Here is a 24,529-nt window from a genome sequence, read left to right on the forward strand (position 1 = left end):
CAGATCTTGTCTCACTATATTTTCGGAGATATAATCTAAGGAAGTTAGGGTTTTTGCAGACCCTCAAATTACATTCCAAACAGGTGACCTTGGGAAAATCGTCATAACTTTCACTCTGAGCATCAGATTGAATTTTCGTAAGGAGTTATAGAAAGAGGACGGACTATAGTTTTCTGGGTATCATTTTTCAGAACCTAAGGTTGAAACAGTGATCTACGACACATCGTACAAGTTAGCTCTACTGAACCAATCTATACTCAGGTCATCGTGGGAGATTTGACATAACTCTTCATTGGAGAATCCAATCTTGATCAGACTTACAGGGTTAGAAATATTACTCAGAGGGTTGCCACAGAAAGAAATTTTAGATCTTGGAGATCCAAAATTACAGAGATACATTAGATTCAATATAGAGCTCCTACAAAGTGAAAAAAGGAGTATAGTCTTTTTAAATTTTTGCATAAGCTTGGTTTGAAAAATTAGTTTGAATGAATTCAAAGGGCATAGTGAAGCATTATTAACGATAATTGATGCCCCAAAGAAATAAAATAAAAACACCTAGTAAGCAACCTAAAAGCTCTAGCTTGACTCATGAAGAATATGAAGAAATGCAACATGATATATCAAAATTATGAGACCAAGTGCAACAAATTTCACTTGCACAAAAGGTAACAGAAGCTAAGATGGATGGTTTAAAGAAAAACGTAGAAGCTAAGATGTATGGCGTGGAAGCTAAGATGGATGGTTTAAAGAGAGGCGTAGAAGCTAAGATGAAAGGTGTAGAAGTTAAGATGAATGATGTGGAAGCTAAGATGGATGGCATGGAAGCTAAGATGGATTATTTAAAGAAAGACATGGAAGATTTGAAAACAGATTTGACAAAGTTTCTACAAGAAATGCTTACTAATGGCGAAAAGGTAGTAAAGGAAACTCATGATGAGAACAAAATAAATGTTAATCATGATTTCATAGACTCTAACGTTAGATCAAAGAACCACCATGTTCCAAATATCAATATGAGGAAGTTTGATGGCAAGGATCCCGCAAAATGGATATTACAGATGGAGCAATTTTTCGATCTCCATAATGTGCAAAAAAAACAAAAGGTACGCATTGCAATTTTATATTCGGAACCAAATCAGTTTGTATGGTATCGATGGCTTTGCTCTCATAAACAAATTGTCACATGGGCTATTTTTACGGATGAAATGATAGCACATTATGAGAATACAAAAAACAACACTTTTTTTAGCCAATTGATAAATCTCAAACAAAAGGGTTCAATGATGGAGCACATTGAGGACTTCCAAAAATTGAATATAAGGGTAAAAGATATTCCAGAGGAGCATAATATTGATGTGTTCATAGGGACTTTAAAAGATGACATCCAACATGAGGTTCGCCTTTGGGAACCGGATTCATTGGAGAAGGCATTTAGGTTGGCAAGAAAAATGGAAAGAAAATTATGGCAACAAGGAAGCCTACCACTCACAATCATAAAGATGGAAGTGTTGCTGCCCCTAGCCATCCACAACCTACAAGGTTGACACCACAACAATTGGAAGAAAAAGGAGAAAAAGGGCTTTGTTACAGTTGTGACAGCAGATATACTAAAGGTAATAAGTGTGCCAAGAAGAAATTATTTTACATAAATTGTGAAGAGGAGGAAGAAAAGGAACAAGAAATGTCAAAAGAAGAGGATATACACCAGGAACAAACACTAGAAAAAGAAGAAATGAATCCGACCATATTTTGTAATGCATTGGCTGGAATTACCACTCCTCAAACTATCAAGATAGAAGGGCATATCAAGAAGAAAAGGGTAATAGTGTTGATTGATTCGGGAAGTACCCATAATTTTATTCATTGTAAGATAGCCAAGGAATTGAATTGCTTTCTTTATCCAGCACTAGAGTGTCAAGTGATGGTTGCAAGTGGAGGAACCATAAATTGCTTAGGAAAGTGCCATAATATCAAGTTATCCATGAGAGAATATGTATTGAATAGCCCAATGCTTTCCATTCCAATGGGTGGTGCTGATGTTGTACTAGGAGTCCAATGGCTACAATCCTTGGGTACAATAGCTTTTAATTTTCAAGAAGTTTTCATGAAATTCTCTTCAGAAGGAAAGGAAGTTGAATTAAGGGGTATCGGAGGGAAACCAGGAAAGATAATTAGCTCTAACGGAATCACAATGCTTCTAAAGAAATAATAGTGAGGCATAATTGCACAATTATGTTCACTAGAGGTTCCCACATCAAAATCATCCATTTCACTATATCTCCAAAAAGTTTTGGACAATCATTCAAAGGTATTTGAGACTCACAAAGGCCTCCCACCTATTCGTGATCATGATCATGCTATTAATTTGATTCCAGGAAGTGTTCCTCCAAACATCAGGCCTTACATATATCCTTATGTCCAAAAGAGTGAAATTGAACGTACGGTTGCAAAAATGCTAGAGGCTGGTATACTTCAACCTAGTCAAAGTTCTTTCTTTTCTCCAGTGGTATTGGTTCACAAGAAGGATGGATCATGGCTCCCACATCGAAATCATCCATTTCTCCATGTCTCCAAAAAGTTTTGGACAATCATTCCAAGGTATTTGAGACTCACAAAGGCCTCCCACCTATTCGTGATCATGATCATGCTATTAATTTGATTCCAAGAAGTGTTCCTCCAAACATCAGGCCTTATAGATATCCCTATGTCCAAAAAAGTGAAATTGAACATATGGTTGCAAAAATGCTAGAGGCTGGTATACTTCAACCTAGTCAAAGTTCTTTATTTTCTCCAGTAGTATTGGTTCATAAGAAGGATGGATCATGGCGCATGTGTCCAAATTATAGGGAGCTCAAAAAGCTCACTATTAAAGATAAATTTCCCATTCCTGTCATTGATGAATTATTGGATGAATTGCATGGATCAATTTACTTCACCAAGTTGGATCTTCATTCAGGATATCATCAAATCAAAGACTAAAAACATTCCCAAAAGAAAATTTAGAACTCATGAGAGTCATTATGAATTTTTGATCATGCCTTTTGGCCTTACTAATGCACCTTCTACATTTCAAGGTTTGATGAATTCTATTTTCAAACCCTTCCTTAGAAAATTTGTGTTAATATTTTTTGATGATATACTAATCTACAGCAAGTCTTGGAAGGATCATGTCCAGCATGTTGACATGGTGCTCAAACTATTGGAGGAGAAACAATTATATGCAAAAATTTCCAAATGTTTCTTTGGAGTACAAGAGGTGAAATATCTAGGTCATATTGTATTTCATGAAAATGTTAAGGTAGACCCTAGCAAAATTAAAACGATTAAGGAATGTGTTAGTGTCAGTCTTCCCAGCCTTCCTCCAGTGATCAAATGTGCTCTTACAAAGTGATTTTGAAGTGTCAAGGTCAAATTTTGTCATTTCAGTGAGTCTTCAAGCAAAATTTGGTCACTAGGCATTAGGTCTGGGGTTTGCTTTTACTCCTTCTAAATTTGTCCAAATGGCGGTCCATGTCATCATTCAACTAAGTCTATCATCATTCAGATGGTTGCTATCATCATATTAGGTTCCATTGGGTCATGTTACCCCTTATTCATGCTTCAGTTGTGCCTAAGCAAGGTCATTTCCCTCTCCTAGGGTTTTGAAGCCAATTCCTCTTGGACGGTCAAATCATCGGCAAAACTTGTTTCCTGATGTTCATACACCTTCCCATATCCTTAAAGTACCTTATAAAACACTTCCCATCCCTTAGATCCGCCAAATTTCTCATTTTTGCACAAACCCTAGTTTCTAGCTACAACCTGGCAATTTTCTAGGTTGGGCCTGTGTTTTGCCCTTTTGGACCCCTTCCCCTCACTCAATCTCTGAGATTCCACTTTCCCCTGCTTCCTAACATCCCTCCCTACTTCCAAAAATTTCCCCATGAATTTAGAAGCCCCCTATCCCCTTCATTTCGCCCCATTTCGACAAAATTCCTTGTTTCACACATCGGGACAAGTTTCACTCAAATGATATTTCAGAGCAATCAAAGATGAATTTTTGGAAACTGAGAGAGGTTTTTGTCCATAACATGCCAACGAAGAAAAACCTCCTTCAATTTTTGCACAGGTGTCACGGTTTGAGAGCAATGTCAAGAATACCGTTGCCTTAGGAGAATCAAAGACACCTCTGAAGAGACCTTGGGAAAATCAAGTTTTCTCCTAGCTTGGTTGGCCAAATGATTTGCTTGATGGATAAAATGATAACTAGACACAAATATTTTCCCATGAGCTATCATGAGCTCAATTTGGGGTTGAGGAAGGCATTCAAAAGTTGACTGCAACAGCACTCTTCCTTGAGGTAGCCTCATTTGGCACTTTTTGACCAGTCTTGGTAGATTTGATTTTTGACAAGACAAATCAACTCCAAATTGAAAAATTCTAGTTAGGTTGGAAAGTAGACTCAAAGAGCTTTCCAACGAGCTATCCTGCGCCCGATTCCGACACCGGGAAGGCCTCCAAAATCCTCCTGCAAAAGCACGACCCGTTGGGTGGTGCGGGACCCGTTGAGAGCTCTTCTGCAGTTCAAAAAATCAACGTGCGCGACCCGTTGGGAGGGGCGCGACCCGTTGGGGATTTCTCCACAGAAATTTGCCAGTAAGCTGCCAAATGACCCCAAATCTCTTCAAGGTTGCAGGTAGGCCTCTGATCATCAAAGTATTTTGCTTGATAGAGAAAAATGAGCATGGGAAATGTGTTTTAATGCCATCAAGTTGAAATGAGAAGTTCATGTATATTTGCTTTAAAAATGTCAAAATGCAAGTAGAGATAGGGTTTTGTTTTGCTGCTCTCAAGGTTATCCCTTTCACCCCCTGAGGTTGTTCATGAGGAGGGAAGGCCATCACAGTAGCATGATATTCTTGAGACCAGACATGTCAGCTCCACTCCTTTGGTCACTTATCAGAAAGGCCCAAGGGCCTTATTTGCAGCAGCTAGGCGAGTACTATCTCCACAGCAGGTGGAAGGGGTCTCGCCTTCATCTTCAGCTCAGCGAGTGTTATCTCCACATCAGGTGGAAGGGGCCTCGCTTTCTTCACCAGCACAGGTACTGCAGAGGGGCAAAGAGCCCATGATTCATGAGGATCCGGTGATTGATCTCGAGGCCAGTTCTCCTAGCCAAGAGGCGAAGGAGATCATTCAGCATCTTAGGGCTGAAAATGATGTTTTACAGAGGAGACTTGAGGGTGCCCAATGGACCATCACCTACCTGGAGCAGCGGAACACACAGCTAGAGGAGGAGAAGGCACTTGATGAGCTATGGAGGATTCGTAGCGACCGAGTCTTGAACCGTAGGAGGCCCGGTGATCCATTGCCTGCTGACCAAGAGTCACTGCTCATTCAGGAGAATGCCCACTTGGAGAGGCTGTTGGCTAAGGCCAACCAAGAGAAAAAGCTGTTGAGAAACATGAAGAATCACTATTGGGCAAGAATGCATGTATGCAAATCCAAGATGAAAATGTTCCAAAGGAGGTTGTCCGAGGCTCTTAGGCGGAGGAAGAAGACCAATCCACTCCGTATCTTGGCTGAGGCTTCACTCAAGGATCATGGCACCCACTAGCCTAGCCATAGCTCAAATCCCAAAAAATTATGAAAATTTTGGGTAATTTTGATGATTTTTGGAAATTTACAGGTTTTGCCTCCTCAACGGGTCTCACCCCGCGCGCGACCCTTCATCAGGGCAACTTCATTTTGCAAAAACTCAGCATTTTTGGATTTTTCATGCAAAGTTACATATGCCTGTGGATGGACTTGAGTTTTTATGGATTTTTGGGCCTCCAAAAGGTCAAAATACATGCAAAATTTGACTTTCTGCCCCCTTTTTGAGTTGCAGAAACCAGTCTTGGGAGAATTGAGTTTTGGCTCAGCAAATGACCTCCAAATTCAAAAATTCTAGTTGGGTTGGAAATTAGACTCGCAGACCTTTCCAACGAGCTATCCTGAACCTAATTCTGACACCTGCAAGTGCCTCAAACAGAGCTCCCAATGTGCGCAACCCGTTGAGCAGACTTTGCCAGATTTCACTGTACAGCTCGGAAAAGCACAGTTTGACTTGGTTTGACTTTTTGGGGTTGAAGATGATTATCTTTGATGTAATTTTGGTAACTCTAAGACACTTTTACTCTTGTTTAACACTTCTAGAAGATTCATTTATGTAAAGGGTAAAAATTGAATGTATGAACTGGTTTCCAAGTTTATAGAGGCAAGTTGTTTTGACTGCCTATTTTGTAGTGCTTAGTTTAGAATTAGTTGAAATAGTTCCTAGAAGGATGAGATCGACCCCTAGAGACAAGGGAAGAGGTTGGCTTGCCTATATTATGTATTTTCTTAATCATTTTCAGGGGTTGGAAGGTTGGACTCTTGAGGGAGAAGCTATCATTGTATTATTTCACTTGTATCTCTGCAATTTTTGGCTAAGGAAGACCAGGGTTTTGCAGTCATCTTTGGGATTCTTGTGGACTCATGTGTTGATGGTGTGTTTCTTCATGTTCTTGTAAGCTTTGTTATGTGATTCATTTCCTTTCTTTACTGCTGCGCATTAAACAAATGAAGTGTTAAAGTATGAATTCATGCTAGCCATGCTCTGCTTTTAAATTTGTTTAATTTCAATGTTTTCTACTGTCTAAAGGGAATTCAAAGTCAATGTTTGCTCTCTTTAGCTCCTCATCTTTCATTCCTGATCATCCATCTCAAGTTAAGGCATCAATACGGTTTCCTACCTCGCCCCAAAGAACTCCCTGCAGAAACTGTGTTCAATCCCCGCACCCAAAATTGCAATTCCTCAATCTGCCACCAAAATCCCAAAAAAAACAAAACCCCAAATCAACCTTTTAAATCAGTTTACTAGCCTAATATTAGTGTTATCTTGTTGGTCATCTCATCCCATTGAAGATCTATCGAGATTGACCGGAGAGAGCCTTCTCCTGCCCCGTAGGGCTAGCTACGAGGCTGAATGGTTTGATGTAGCCTTGAGGTTTACCTTTCTCAGCCTGAGGTGAAATTTCAAGCGCTAACATACTGGCGACCATACTGGGGAGAACAAACTTGTCTGTGGAGTGATGTGTTTGTTTCATAAGTCTTAGACGGAGCCTGAAGTTACGCCAGGTAGCCTTCGAAAACGCTCTTGTTTTACATCAGCGTTAGTAGATAAACGCTGCTTCAGTCAATCTCTGTGAGCTTGTGAATACAGCACTTCATTTGCATTCTACCCCAGTACATGTATCAAGTTCAGATCTGAATGTTGATGGTGGACAACGATCAGGCACTTGACAGGCTGAAATCATTCACTTGGCGACTCTAAATCACTTTTGAGATCAGATCCAAAGACTCCACTGGAGGATGATCCCGACCAGAAGAAACATGAAAGGACAACATGGACAGATCAGGTATTCAAGTTGGAATTTCATCCAAGACATTTTGTTCTTTTTCATAAGTTATTTCTTCTCTTTTCCCAAGAATGTTAAGAAGGCTTTGCAAAGTATATTGTGTTTGAGAAAAGATCCCAGGCCTGCAGTTGATTCTTTCCCTTTGAAGATTGTGAATACCAAAGATTTGCATACCTTTGAGCTTGATCAAGACCTTTCTTCTAAATTTTGTGATGACCATCTTCAAATTGATGAGCCCCAAGCAACCAAGACTGATTCTATACCTGCTGTACATACTCCTATACCTTGTAAAATTCCAGATCGGTATAAACCTCTTGTTTTACCTTCTGTTCTTCATTCTTTCCCCAAAAACTATGATCTATACTTGCCGAGGTTTGATGGTGAATGTAAGAATGTCAACGCTGAGCAACATGTGCAGAATTTTGAGTCTTTTCTGGATCTTTTTGAAGTTGATGAAGAAGATGTCAGTATTAGGCTTTTTGCTCTTTCTTTGCAAGCCAAAGTGAAGAGTTGGTTCAAAGCCTTTCCTGATGCAAACATTTCAGATTTCCAGCAGTTTGTCAAAGTTTTTCTCGACAGGTGGATGATCGGGCAGAACCTTCTCTTGATCGTAGAAGAGTATAACCAGCTGAAAAGATTGCCAGGGGAAACAGTACAACAGTTTTCAGCCAGATTTAACCAAGTTTATTATTTGATGCCAGTTGATATTAGACCTACTCCTAGATCTGCTCTCTTGCACTATCCGGGTGCCTTTGATCCAGAGATGGAGTTTCAGCTGAGAGAAAGGGATATTGCAACACTTCACGAGATGCAAAACAGTGAAGTAAGTGTAGAAGCTCATCTGCTGATCCGAAGGGCAAGGTTGAAAGAAGAAGAGATGAAAAACATAGATCCGGAAAAATCAACATCTTTAGAGGTGAAGCTTGACATTTTGGTAAGTGCCGTGGAAAAGATGATGGACAAGATCAACACAAGAAATGATTATGATGTTCAAGATCATGGCATGCTGATTGAAGAAGAACAAGTTGCTGATTCAAAATATTTTGTTTCTGATCCCAGTTGTCATAGTGATTGTTTTATAGATCATTGTGAAGAAGAGAGAGTTGTTGATATGATGTGTATGTTTGATGATGATTTGCCTCGGTTTGATGAGTATGATGATGATTATGTTCTCCAAACAAAAGCTAATCTTACAGACAAATCAGCAGCTAGTTTGTGGGAGGAAGAAGTTCATTTTTAGCAGCTTGAATACAATGTTCAGCCATCATATATCAGCTATGACATTGACGAGGAAAGTGCAGCAGAGTTTGAAGTAAGTGAAGGATCTTTGCCTTTTTGTTTTGATTCATGTCAGTTCATTAAAGACAACTTCCATGAAATTAGAAATCAGCTGTCAACAAGTCTTGATCTAGACCATCTTGGAGGCAATAAAAACCTTGTTCCAGACTTCTCATATTCAGATTTGCAGCCCCCAAATGCCATTGGTTTTCAAGTTGCAGATGAAAGCATGGAAGCTGACATATTTGATCAAATGATATAAGAAGGTGACTCCGTACCATTCTGTTTTGAATCATTTCAGTTTTTGAAGGGTAGATTGCATAGTAAATCTTCAAATGAACAGCCTATAACAAATCAACAATCTCTCAGTGTAAATGTTGAGGATGAGACAGATGACAAAATTCTTGAGCAGCCTGTAGCATCAGATTTGCAGCCATCAAATGAAATTGAAGGGCAGATTACAGATGAAGCTGTGGAAGATGAAATACATGATTTGATGATGCAGGAAGATTCTATACCCTTTTGTTTCGAAGCATTTCAGTTTATAAGGCAGAATTCTCATAAAATCTCTCAAGAACAAGATGAACAGCTAGAAGGATGTCATACATTTTCAATGGATACATTGCAGCAGTCTTTTCAAGTTTTTCATGATCCAATAGGTGATGTTTTGGATGAGGTTTGCAGTCAAAGTCTTTCTCCATTGACTACATGTGAGCTTGAAACATGTGCTGATATGAATTTGATCTGGCAGCCGGTTTCTTTGTCATTTTCAGCAGAGGTCTCGTCACAAGGCTCAGATCAAAGTTTGCATTCATGGTATGAGGAGAAGAGAAGTAATCCATTGGATGAGCTAAGTTCCAGTGTGCTTGAATTTCATGATCCTTATGCAATGTTTTTGGAGGCGGATAAAGAATTCATATCATCCAACGGATCTGTTTCCAAGTTGTCATGGGAGATGCCTTTAAGTAGTTCTCTCTTGTTGGTCATAAGCGAGAACTTGTGGAGAATTCGAACAGCAGATTGGATACTTTCTTGGTTACATTGGTTGTTTCATTTCACTTGATCAGGTGATGTATGAAACTGTTAGAGTAGGTTTTGATGAATAAGCTCCCCTTTGAGCATCATTTTCAGTTGGTCGGTTGTGTTTAAGTATTGAGTCAGTTTTTAGTTGAGTGAGAGTCAATTTGTGTTGTCAAGTCATCAGTTTTCAGTCATGCATTTCAACTTGAGTTTTTCACTCCATTTCCCAATAGATTGAAAGGCACTGGTCTGCACTCCCAGAGGTCTGAGGTTCTTGGTAGCTCCAGGGAGCTACCATCCCCATTGGAGCCAATGTTAGTGTCAGTCTTCCCAGCCTTCCTCCAGTGATCAAATGTGCTCTTACAAAGTGATTTTGAAGTGTCAAGGTCAAATTTTGTCATTTCAGTGAGTTTTCAAGCAAAATTTGGTCATTAGGCATTAGGTCTAGGGTTTGCTTTTAATCCTTCTAAATTTGTCCAAATGGCGGTCCATGTCATCATTCAATTGCGTCTATCATCATTCAGAGGGTTGCTATCATCATATTAGGTTCCATTGGGTCATGTTACCCCTTATTCATGCTTCAGTTGTGCCTAGGCAAGGTCATTTCCCTCTCCTAGGGTTTTGAAGCCAATTCCTCTTGGACGGTCAAATCATCGGCAAAACTTGTTTCCTGATGTTCATACACCTTCCCCTATCCTTAAAGTACCTTATAAAACACTTCCCATCCCTTAGATCCGCCAAATTCCTCATTTTTGCACAAACCCTAGTTTCTAGCTACAACTTGGCAATTTTCTAGGTTGGGCCTGTGTTTTGCCCTTTTGGACCCCTTCCCCTCACTCAATCTCTGAGATTCCACTTTCCCCTGCTTCCTAACATCCCTCCCTACTTCCAAAAATTTCCCCAAGAATTTATAAGCCCCCTATCCCCTTCATTTCGCCCCATTTCGACAAAATTCCTTGTTTCACACATCGGGACAAGTTTCACTCAAATGATATTTCAGAGCAATCAAAGATGAATTTTTGGAAACTGAGAGAGATTTTTGTCCAAAACATGGCAAAGAAGAAAAACCTCCTTCAACTTTTTCACAGGTGTCACGTTTTGAGAGAAATGTCAAGAATACCGTTGCCTCAGGAGAATCAAAGACACCTCTGAAGTGACCTTGGGAAAATAAAGTTTTCTCCTAGCTTGGTTGGCCAAATGATTTGCTTGATGGGTAAAATGATAACTAGACACAAATAGCTTTGCAATGAGCTATCATGAGCTCAATTTGGGGTTGCGGAAGGCATTCAAAACTTGACTGCAACAACACTCTTCCTTGAGGTAGCCTCATTTGGCACTTTTTGACCAGTCTTGGGAGATTTGATTTTTGACAGGTCAAATCAACTCAAAATTAAAAACTTCTTGTTGGGCTGGAAAGTAAACTCAAATACCTTTCCAACGAGCTATCTTGCACCCGATTCCGACACCGGGAAGGCCTCCAAAATCCTCCTGCAAAAGCGCGACCCGTTGAGAGCTCTTCTGCAGTTCAAAAAATCAACGTGCGCGACCCGTTGGGAGGGGCGCGACCCGTTGGGGATTTCTCCACAGAAATTTGCCAGTAAGCTGCCAAATGACCCCAAATCTCTTCAAGGTTGTAGGTAGGTCTCTGATCATCAAAGTATTTTGCTTGATAGAGAAAAATGAGCATGGGAAATGTGTTTTAATGCCATCAAGTTGAAATGAGAAGTTCATGTATATTTGCTTTAAAAATGTCAAAATGCAAGTAGAGATAGGGTTTTGTTTTGCTGCTCTCAAGGTTATCCCTTTCACCCCCTGAGGTTGTTCATGAGGAGGGAAGGCCATCACAGTAGCATGATATCTTTGAGACCAGACATGCCAGCTCCACTCCTTTGGTCACTTATCAGAAAGGCCCAAGGGCCTTATTTGCAGCAGATAGGCGAGTACTATCTCCACAGCAGGTGGAAGGGGTCTCGCCTTCATCTTCAGCTCAGCGAGTGTTATCTCAACATCAGGTGGAAGGGGCCTCGCTTTCTTCACCAGCACAGGTACTGCAGAGGGGCAAAGAGCCCATGATTCATGAGGATCCGGTGATTGATCTCGAGGCCAGTTCTCCTAGCCAAGAGGCGAAGGAGATCATTCAGCATCTTAGGGATAAAAATGATGTTTTACAGAGGAGACTTGAGGGTGCCCAATGGACCATCACCTACCTGGAGCAGCGGAACACACAGCTAGAGGAGGAGAAGGCACTTGATGAGCTATGGAGGATTCGTAGCGACCGAGTCTTGAACCGTAGGAGGCCCGGTGATCCATTGCCTGCTGACCGAGAGTCACTGCTCATTCAGGAGAATGCCCACTTGGAGAGGCTGTTGGCTAAGGCCAACCAAGAGAAAGAGCTGTTGAGAAACATGAAGAATCACTATTGGGCAAGAATGCATGTATGCAAAGCCAAGATGAAAATGTTCCAAAGGAGGTTGTTCGAGGCTCTTAGGCGGAGGAAGAAGACCAATCCACTCCGTATCTTGGCTAAGGCTTCACTCAAGGATCATGGCACCCACTAGCCTAGCCACAGCTCAAATCCCAAAAAATTCTGAAAATTTTGGGTAATTTTGATGATTTTTGGAAATTTACAGGTTTTGCCTCCTCAACGGGTCTCACCCCGCGCGCGACCCTTCATCAGGGCAACTTCATTTTGCAAAAACTCAACATTTTTGGATTTTTCATGCAAAGTTACATATGCCTGTGGATGGACTTGAGTTTTTATGGAGTTTTGGGCCTCCAAAAGGTCAAAATACATGCAAAATTTGACTTTCTGCCCCCTTTTTGAGTTGCAGAAACCAGTCTTGGGAGAATTGAGTTTTGACTGGGAAAATGACCTCCAAATTCAAAAATTCCAGTTGAGTTGGAAAGTAGACTAGCAGATCTTTCCAACGCGCTATCCTGCACCCAATTCTGACACCTGCAAGTGCCTCAAACAGAGCTCCCAATGTGCGCGACCCGTTGAGAAGATGTGTGCGACCCGTTGAGCAGACTTTGCCAGATTTCACTGTACAGCTCGGAAAAGAACAGTTTGACTTGGTTTGACTTTTTGGGGTTGAAGATGATTATCTTTGATGTAATTTTGGTAACTCTAAGACACTTTTACTCTTTTTTAACACTTCTAGAAGATTCATTTATGTAAAGGGTAAAAATTGAATGTATGAACTGGTTTCCAAGTTTATAGAGGCAAGTTGTTTTGACTGCCTATTTTGTAGTGCTTAGTTTAGAATTAGTTGAAACAGTTCCTAGAAGGATGAGCTCGACCCCTAGAGGCAAGGGAAGAGGTTGGCTTGCCTATATTATGTATTTTCTTAATCATTTTCAGGGGTTGGAAGGTTGGACTCTTGAGGGAGAAGCTATCATTGTATTATTTCACTTGTATCTCTGCAATTTTTGGCTAAGGAAGACCAGGGTTTTGCAGTCATCTTTAGGATTCTTGTGGACTTATGTGTTGATGGTGTGTTTCTTCATGTTCTTGTAAGCTTTGTTATGTGATTCATTTCCTTTCTTTACTGCTGCGCATTAAACAAATGAAGTGTTAAAGTATGAATTCATGCTAGCCATGCTCTGCTTTTAAATTTGTTTAATTTCAATGTTTTCTACTGTCTAAAGGGAATTCAAAGTCATTGTTTGCTCTCTTTAGCTCCTCATCTTTCATTCCTGATCATCCATCTCAAGTTAAGGCATCAATACGGTTTCCTACCTCGCCCCAAAGAACCCCCTGCAGAAACTGTGTCCAATCCCCGCACCCAAAATTGCAATTCCTCAATCTGCCACCAAAAACCCAAAAAAAAAAAACCCCAAATCAACCTTTTAAATCAGTTTACTAGCCTAATATCAGTGTTACCTTGTTGGTCATCTCATCCCATTGAAGATCTATTGAGATTGACCGGAGAGAGCCTTCTCCTGCCCCGTAGGGCTAGCTACGAGGCTGAATGGTTTGATGTAGCCTTGAGGTTTACCTTTCTCAGCCTGAGGTGAAATTTCAAGCGCTAACAGAATGGAAAATCCCCACATCCATAAAGCATCTACGAGGATTTCTTGGTTTGACGAGGTATTATCACAAGTCTATTAAGAATTATGGGAGAATAGCAGCAGCGTTGAACATCTTAAAGATGCAATGTGCCAAGCACCAGTATTAGCTACACTGGACTTCACAAAAACCTTTATTGTGGAATGTGATGCCTTAGGAAATGGAATTGGTGTTATTTTAATGCAAGAAGAAAGACCCGTTGCTTTCGAAAATCGTCCAATTAAAGGAATGTAATTACACAAAGCTATTTATGAGAAGGAAATGTTGGCAATACTACAAAGATTATCTTCAGAAGAGTAGCAAAAATGGGTCACAAAGATGTTGGGTTATGACTTTGAAATCATCTGCAAAAAAGGGAAGCAAAATGTTGTGGTAGATGCACTCTCAAGAAATGATTAGGATGTGAAAGCACTTCTTTGCGCCATTTTTATTATCCAACCAGATTGGATAAACAAAGGAAGGGATGAATGGAAGAATGATGAGGAAGTGTGGGCACTCATTCAAAAGATACAACAATATTCTAACACATCTGATACATTTAGCTGGAAAAATGATTCGTTATGGTACAAGGATCGGTTATACCTATGTAAGAATTCCCAACTCAAACAAAAGATTCTTAGGGAATTGCACACCTCTCCCTTAGGAGGGCACTTAAGATTTCTAAAAACCTACCACAGGGTTAAGAAGGATTTTTTTTGGGTTGGCCTTAAATCGGATGTTCAAAAGTTTGTGGTGGAATGTTTGGTTTGACAACAAAATAAAGTTGAAACAAGTAAGACCCCAGGACTATTACAACCTTTATCCATTCCAAGCCAGCATTGGGAGGAGATTTCAATGGATTTTATCACAGGTTTACCCAAGTCCGAAGGAAAGAGTGTTATCATGGTGGTATTTGATAGACTTACCAAGTATGCACACTTTTTTGCATTATCTCATCCATTTAAAGTGAGTACAATTTCTACTGCATTTATGGAAACAATTGAAAAGCTACATGGAAACCGAAAGATTATTGTAAGCGATAGAGATCCCATTTTCACTAGAAATTTTTGGACAGAATTATTTTCTTGTCTTGGTACTCAGTTAGCCCATAGCTCATCTTATCATCCTCAATATGATGGGCAAACTGAGATAGTAAACAAATGTTTGGAAGGATATCTTCGTTGCTTTGTATATAATAAATAGATGCAATGGGTCAAATGGTTGCCTCTGGCTGAATGGTGGTATAACACTTCCTTCCATACTGCAACAAAAATGAACCCATTTATTTCACTTTATGGATATCATCCACCATCCATCACATCATATTTAAGAGAGAATTCTAAGGTTCAAGCAGTGGAAGATCACATCAAGCATTAGCGACAAGTTCTCCAACTCTTAAAGGATAACCTCACCTTGGCACAAAATAGAATGAAACAACAGTCAGATCAACATCGCAACGAAAGAAGTTTTGATGTAGGTGATTGGGTATTCCTACGGCTACAACCATATAAACAAATGTCCCTCAAGCAAGCTAAGAAGGATAATAAATTATCACCAAAGTATTATGGTCCATACAAGGTGTTGCAAAAGATAGGTACTATGACATACAAATTGAAGCTTCCTGCAGCTTCCCGAGTGCACCCAGTTTTCCATGTTTCATGCTTAAAGAAGGTTATAGGTGACAAGCTTCATATTCAAACAATATTGCCAGAACTTGATGAGTAAGGAAAAATCATATTGGAACCTGAAGCAGTCAAAGAAATAAGAACTCGACAGCTACGAAATCAATCAATTTCAGAGTATCTCAACAAGTGGAAGAACTTACCCGTTGAAGATTCCACATGGGAGGATGAGAATTTTATACATAAGCATCTAGAACTACTCAAGCATTGAGGACAACACATTTTTGAAGGAGAAGGGCATGTTAGGTCCCTATAATACTAGTGATTCCTCCATTGCTATTGTCGTTGTATCCCTTATTGTTATTGTTGTGCCCCTATTGTCCCCATATTGTTATTATTGTGCCCCATAGAATCCCACTATTGTTATTTTTGTGCCTTTATATTATTATTGTTAGGTCGGCTTTGCCTATATTGTGACCCCTTAGATCCTATATATAGAAAGGAGGTTTTGTCATTTGAATCATCTAAGAACTGTTCATTTGTGTAATGTAAAGGAGGTTGCCCCCTTGAAGAGGCTTATTTCTAAGGAGTTGATCTATCTTTTCTATCTTTTTGTGAGTTGGTTTCATAACAGAAGTTGAAATTATGTATCGCACATTGATCCACTAAATGGAAAGAACATGAGCCATGTGGAGGCTAAAATCTTCGACCGGATAATATCAAAGCTTTGAAGAGGAGAGCCATGAAACCTCAGTGAGCTTGGTTGAATTATGAAGTAGATGTTGCAGAAGCACAAGAAAGGAAAATGGTGACAACTGCCTCATAAAATATTTAGAAAAATTAGGCATTGGTAAAGAACCAAAACAAAGGCTTCAAATAGAAGCAACCACCATCAACTATCAAATGAACAATTAGGCATGTAGGCACTGAAAGGTCTAAATATGAATTATGGAAAACTTGTATTCTCAACATGGAGAAACACAAATTACATAGCATATATTCCCCCTTAATTTTTTATGACTAAAAAAGCTAATCCCTAAGAAGTTTGAACGTTTTCATAAGTGATGAAATATTATCAAGGCAATCGACAACAAGACAGTAAGACAACAAGGTCTAGTCGATTAATTGACTAGACAAAAAAGCAACAACAACAAGTAGTCTTTATCATCATCAAAATTTTCCATTGAAACACCATCGACGGAGAAAAAGCAATTGAAGCTCTATAAATAAACTTAGAACAAAACTACAATCACCTGTCATTTTTGGTTGATCCTCAATCGACTATTTCTAAGGAAATCAATAATAAACAAAATGAATGTTGTACGACTACACGACCAATGATACATAATGATATGAAGTTCACAAGAACATGTTAAAATGATTCCACACCCATCCATAATCAATCTTGATGGTTGGTATTGGTCCACGGTTCAACCTTTCACGTTGTTTCTACAATAAGCTGATGATATGGCTACTAGGTTTCTAATTCCTAGATAAACTCCTCCTTTTAGTATGGATGTGTTAATATGGCTCAAATTTATGTTTTTCAAACTCAAATATTCATGCAATGACATTATCATTTATCCCATGAATTTTTGCAACACAATCAGCAGGGGGTTACTCTTCTAGCAACTCAATTTGACTTCCACCTGCAACAAATGACACCTTCATGGATTCAATAGGACCATGGGTAGGCAGTGAGTCAGTAGGAGCATCATATCCAAGACTATCTCATGATGTTTTCACTTTAGGGTTAATAGAAATAATAATTCCATGTACATTCTTCCTAAGTCCTCCTCCAATATATCCCATTTTTCTCAATGATTGGGAGTTAATACTGGCAGTGTGCTTTTCAAAGCAAGGTGAAACAAAATCATATGATGAAACACAAATATCAAAATCAAGTTTACAATCAAGATCAGAAACAAAGGAAGAAGAAATAGGTGATCCTAACAACTTAATAATAGTCTTTTACTTAGTGTTTTGTAGTCGACTGACTTCTAGTTAAAATTTTTGTTTTCACTCCTTCAAGCCCTAAATAATCTCATTCTTCTCAGCCAACTACAATAACAATGCATCATAATATTTTTGCATCTGATATTTATCAAACAATTTGTTGTTATCTACTTAAATCAAGGAAACTTCTTAACAAATCACTTCTACTAAGGCTTCTAAATAGGCAACCTCTTTAGCTTTTTGGGAATTTCTCTCAGATATCTTGCAAATTATCTCCTTCAAGACAAAATTTTCTAAATGAGAGATATCATTAACTTAATCCTCCAAAGAATCAATAAGGTTTCCCTTGAACTCAAATTTGTCTTCAAAATCTAGAAAAATAATTCCCACGGTCTTCCCCACACTATCAACTTTCCTATTTTTTTCATCCACAATGGTCTCGAATATATTCTTGAGTTTTCCAGTCTCTATTAGCGAGAGAGAAAATACTAACTACAACTTGAGTACCTTTGACTACAACTTGAGGACCTCATTACGAAGTTGATTAGTTGTCTTGTTTTCATTAATTTTCTACAATATTTAATCCATTGTGATAAATTGTTCAAAACACCCATTTAAAAAATGGACTCATTGCAAGAAAACAAATATTGTTCTTTGTAGCTTGAATGTGGGAGAAGGTCTCCCAAATACTAGGCCTTCTTCCACTCTCGCTAACAATTCCTTCAACATGAGTTCTCAAATGTAACTTGATAAGCAACAAACACATTTGGACACAATAAAGACATGGATATATGGATCATCCATGAAGCAGCCCATTTTCACATTTGTTGTATTTCCTTCGTCTTCTCATCCCACTACCACTACATTTGAAGCAATGAATATTGATTTCCCATTAATATATTCCCAATTACTACTTGTATCTCTATTAAATGAGGGTAGAGAAGGTGCCTTTAATGGTAGAAAAGGAAGGGTGGTTGATTCCACAAACAAATCAATGGCCACAATGAGTTACTACCACAGACTACCCATCTAATTGATTTAGAGTAAATATGTGACTAAAGTGATAGATCTATTAGCCAACACTAACAACAACAATAACACCAACCAAATCTACAACTTTGCAAGCGAAGATTTTGCACGAACGCCAACACTAATATTTGCATGGTGGTCCTATTTTGAGAGACAGAAATGCCACATATTAGTGATTGTGAAAATTTCAAAATTGAGCGCTTCAGGAGAATATCTAGATGATTTGATCCATTTCATATAATGGTGATGGAACAAAACCAATAGAATGTGAATCTTGGGCTGGGATCATTTACTGAGAATGGCTTCGACAATAGAAAATAGGATTTGTGTCTAAAAACAGTGCATGATCATGGGTCTTACCTTGACTTGAGAAGGACCTCCTATTCAACGATCTAGACTATGAATCTTGAGATGTCTTTAGCCCTGTGGCTGGAGCCTGCAATCTTCTCCACTATGGAAATTAATTTCCATTTACCACCACAACATGCATAGTTATCCTTTTATGAAAAATCGACATATAAGTACCAATGGTACACACAAGTTTATGAGATGACACCGAGTAGTGCTTCTAATTAAAATGGAAATTGAATGCCCAATCCTAGTTGTTCGAACACTTCTGAGAGATTGTAGGTTCAAAGCTAGAAAAATAATTTGTAAAGCAATCACAGTCACTAGATTGCAAGTTTTCAAATACCAAAATCTATGGTATAAGTCGTGGTTCAAGGCTATGATCTCATATCTCAATCCTAGATCAGATTGTTGTTAACCACCTTTCCAATCATCTGTTCATATATCTATAATGACACAAAGAAGCCAAGGGGACGAGATCTAAAATCACTTAATAAAATATGTAAAAAAAGGTGAGAAACCCCATTCATATCTAAAACAAGAAATATTTAAGAATGTATTTGTACTGAGTTTGAAACCAACAATAGAGAAAATATTTTTACTCAAGCAGGGCAGGAAACACCCACTCTGATATTATGTAAGAGTATTTGATATTATTCATATGTATTGAATATACAAATATGTGTATTGAATAATGGAAGAGACTCAATGTTAGCTAAAGATAGTTATGACAACTGGGCAGATAAGAAATCCTTTTTGACCTTAAAAACCATAACAATTAGCTCACTAGAAAGAAGTGTGTTAGGAAAAACAAACACTAACACCAACTCCATGATTTAATTTCCAAATTTATGAATCAAAATGGATAAATTTTTTATTTATTTTCAACTCAGTGATTTAAATTCCATTTCCATTTCATGCCAATTTCCTAAAAATTAGGTTCAAATTCCATGAGCCATACTCTAGAGTAATAAGAAAAGAAATTAAAAACAGACAAATGTACCATGAATCATATGAGTAAAGTGGAGTGATTCCTTCACTATAAATAGACAAAGTTTGAAGTGAATAATGATGATAAATTTATTAAATATTCCATTGGATTAAGTTGAAGTGATGCATGGTTTCCTGACAATTGAGTGTACAATGGAGGCCACTATGAGAACTAGGGTTTCCCGCTATGCCATAAGTCCATGTGACATCACAGATATGGAGCTTAGCATTTATTTCATGGGTAAGTTACAACTTAGAGACGCAAATTCCAACATTCCCCTGGGAAAATTCATAGGGAAGGGAAAGAATCTGTATGTGGTGGATCAACTGCACAGTCACATCTTATCATCTCTGATCTTTGTGTTCAAGAGACGACCAAGAAGTATTGACTTTGAACAAATATAGCTTTGTTCAACACACAAGAATGAGCCATGAAGACTGATATTGGACCTCGTGGGTTGCGTAACATGCTCTTGGAGGTGGATATGTGGATTAAGCCCAATATGTCTAAACTTTGTTTTCTCTTCTCCCCAGTTATATTTTCTCATGCAAGGCATAATTTGTTGCTCAAATTCTTTTATCCTCACACATTTTCACTCCATGTATCCAGATTAGATTTAATCTGTCTAAAATAAGTCTCCTGTCCCCCCCTTTCAAGGTTGGTGGGGGTTTTAGAAGAACTAATCCAACTCCCCCCCCCCTCCCCCCCCCCCCCACCTTGTCAAGGTTGGTGGGGGGTTTAGAAGAATTGATCCAACCCCCCCCCCCCCCTTGTCAAGGTTGGTGGGGCGTTTAGAAGAACTGTTCCAACCCCATAAATCCTCTAGATGTGAATCCAGTTCTGCATGCCCAGATCTTCATTTTCCTCCACCTTCTAGACTCTAGATCTAAGCAAATCTAACTAACTAGAAGTAGGTTTTATGCACAAAAGAGGAGAAGAATTTTCAAATATTCATAAAAACCTTGACTGGTATATCCATTTTGATTTGGGTTAATGATGAGGACTCAATGGAGAATTTCAAACACAAGATACAACTTTGGGAGAGACTCCCAATAGTTGATCAAATCCTCATATCAGTAGGGAAACTCCTCTAGGACAAGAGGTCCCTCAAAGAATAAAAAATGTGTAGAGGATCCACTCTATCCTTGGTATCATGTTTACTCAGTAGATCAGGACCTGTGCCTTTAGTCTCCTACAAAGAAGCTATTAGAGGGAGTGCATAAAATACTAAGTATACCACTCCTATTGGGACATTTCTCAGGCCTTACATAGTGGAAATGTTGGATAAACACCCAAATATTGAGAACCAGAACTCACAAGTAAATAACATGTTCTCATCTTTTCCATGAAGAGGCAATTATTTATCGATCTAATAGTTTTTGGTCCAAACCTAAGGACCTCTACTGATGATCTACACAAACTGGACATCAGAATGTGGCATCTACTTATGTTTGAAGGGTTTTGTCATCGTACATCCTTCCTCAAGAAAAGATTACGAGAAAATTTTAGAGGAATGATCATGGTTATAGGTTAGAGTTGGGTTATTCACCACTCCCTGATTCCCAAAATTCGACTCATCAATAATGGAAGTAACAAAAATGTATGTATGGGTTTAGATGCCTAATCTACCACTCCCCTTCTAGCACCATCAAGTTCTTGAAGACATTGGAAACGCTCTACAAGTTTTTATCAAAATAGATAGTGAGAGAATTGCAAAGGAGATTTTCACATATGCCCATATTGATGTAGAGATCGACCTTAGAAATGGGTCGCCAAATCATATTCATCTAATAAATGAACACTTCTAGTGGACAAAAAGTTTAGATTATGAAAATATGGCCTTTATATGTAGTGTATGAAACCAAACAAGAAACCTACAAGATAGTTTTCCTCTGGAAGAAAAAAAAAACAAAAAGGGAAGCGATGCAAAACAAAGAATTGGCATTCCCACGAACCCCCTTCTTTTGATAAAGAAGAAAAGGTGGATTAAAGGGACCCCCCAAGCAAAGAAAATGAGGAAATGAATGAAACAAAAAGACATGCAGAACCTCCTCTGCAGTCTATAGATCTCAACCAAAACATAGAGATTGCAGTTACACCAATTCCCACAATACATGAAACAACAACAATGAAGAACGAGGTGATACTGGGAATTAAATATCTCATGTATCTGAAAGTTCCTAATCATAAAAGGAGCTCACTCCTGCAACAAATCCATGGGACTCAACTTTAGCTATTATGCAAGCTACCATTAGAGTATGGAAGGAAGTGAAAAAGAAGAAGGGCAAGAAAAGGAAAGTGGATGGTTTCTTCAATTATTCTAGTCATTTAGAAATCTAGATTTTTCTTTTCTTTTTTGCTCAGTCACAAGGACTTTAGGACATTATTGTGTCAGATCCAAGTGATCCTTTATCTGTTAATACATGGTATACAGGTATCTACAAAATGTAATTTTATTTAAATTGATAATAAAATTACTCTTTTTTTCAAGGAAAAAAATTCAATGATGCATCATTAGCTTGAGTGTGACTTGGGTTCATAGTGGAATGAATGTGCTTTAGGTAGAAAGTGTCGAGCGGTTTAAGACAAAAATGATTTTTTTCATTTATTTTTGTTAGTTGCATGCATTAATTGATAGTAATGATAATAAAAATGAACTATTAGCAATTTTGTTAGTTATTTCTAATAAACCATTTAAGCCTCATTAAATTGTTTTCATCTTATATATGTGTGCATTTTGATGATCAACAAGGTCGCATAGCTAGCGTTTCTTTCTGCTTAGTTTAATTATTGAATTTTGAAATATATGAACCAAGTATTTATGACATATATTTGGATGGTTGAGCTCCAATTTAAAATCTATTTTTCCCTTGTTGATTGTGTGTAAAAATAATGAAGACTATTTGTTTTCTTTTCTTTTTTGTTCATATTATTTAATACTTACTGAAATCATTGGAGCCGATGCATATTATTCCATGTTCTTCGTCATTAACGGAAATGTATATATGCTTAGCATGTTCTCCCATGTGCAACTTTATTATTTATTTGCAAATATAATTGGAAATTTGTATTTGATGATTTTTTGTTAAAAAGAAGCACATCAATGTATTTTTTTAATACTATACTCATAATTGTTTTATAATTTGATGCTTATTGAAAAGTTACAAGCTAAAATTTACTTGAAATTTAATTAAAACAAATGTTATATAGTAGCTAGTACACGTCGCTTAGTTTAAATATAGCTAAATTAAAGTAAAAACACTGAATTGATGTTAGTGTTAAAATTTAGAATTTAGTCAATTTAGGTTTTACTAATGGCTTAGCTAAATTAAAGTAAAAACACTGAATTCATGTTAGTGTTAAAATTTAGAATTTAGTCAATTTAGGTTTTACTAATGGCTTAGTCTAACTTATAAACGAAAAAGCCTTTTTCAGCGGAATTCACCAAAATCCAACAATACAATTTCAAGATTTGTTGTTTTTTAAAATACATTTTTGAATGCATAAATTGATTCAGCGCCTTGAAAACCCCAGGGCACTCCAATTATGCAGATTAAACAATTTAAACTCAAGTTAAAAAAGAAAATGTCAGATTTTGATTAAAATTAACCATCGTGAAAAAAAACCATTTCATCTATAAGTTAGACTAGGCCTTTACTAATTGGTAAATTGAGATATTTTGTTAATTGTAATGCTTCATTGTGACAATGGAGAATCTAATCCTACTCAATGACAACAATAGTCTTATTAGTCTCTCACATAATATAAAAATCTATTTCCATGGACATTTTCAATAGCTATAGTTGTTTTTTAAAAATATATTATTTTCTATACCTTATTAAATTGTTTTGCAAAATTAAATGATTATAAGAATATTGTAGTTAAAGAAAACAATTTTTATTTTTATTTTTTTTAAAGGATAAAATTATAAATTTTTAATAGTTTAGTCTCTAAAACTTGACTATGTCATTGAAATTAGATTATTATTAATCCTCTAATTAAATTACTTGATTTTGTACTTATTATTATATTATAATATAATTAATTTGTATTTATTATTATCTTAGAATTTAAAAATATAATTTAATTATTATTAACTATATTAAATTTGTTTATATATTAAAAATATAATTTAATAATTAAAAAATATATTTTTATTAAAACAAAAATACAAACATAAAACAACAATCAAACTACATTGAAATAATAAACAAAATTATAAAAAAATAAATATACTTAGAATATTATTGAAATTTGAAAATGTCACATAGAGATTAGACGTATTCGACGTATTCATCCAAAATGTAGTAAAATACTAAAATTCTTTCGCACATGATTACTTTTGGTTCGAAATACATAAAGCTTCCAAAATAATATCACACAGATATAGTTTGAAAGTATTAATCTAAAATGTAATGCTTGAAAATTACTTTCTAGATATTTTCAAAAATTAATCTTTAAGAGTCAAGTCTTGTCTTAGTGTGACTATTATTAACTAAATGAAAACTACTTTCGATATTTTCATAAAATTATTTTAATTTTTTTTAATAATATTTATAAATATTTTATTAAATAGTAATTGTTATTTAAATTTATCTATTGTCCACGAAGCCTAATTTATTGGTAATTAAAAAAAATATAGTCAATTCATGTTCCTCTAGATTGTCGAGCCACACAGGGTCTCTCTAGTGGCAACACATATGTATGACATCAAAAAAATACATTTGTCAGTGACTTCTATGTTCAACTCAACGGCCTTCCACCTCCACGTCTTCTACCTCCACAACGACGTGATTGACGAGCAGGACAATCA

This window comes from Pinus tabuliformis, chromosome 4_1, assembly GCF_031772625.1.
Source record: "Pinus tabuliformis cultivar Carrire ecotype Pingquan chromosome 4_1, CPIR1, whole genome shotgun sequence".
Classification (NCBI taxonomy): domain Eukaryota; kingdom Viridiplantae; phylum Streptophyta; class Pinopsida; order Pinales; family Pinaceae; genus Pinus; species Pinus tabuliformis.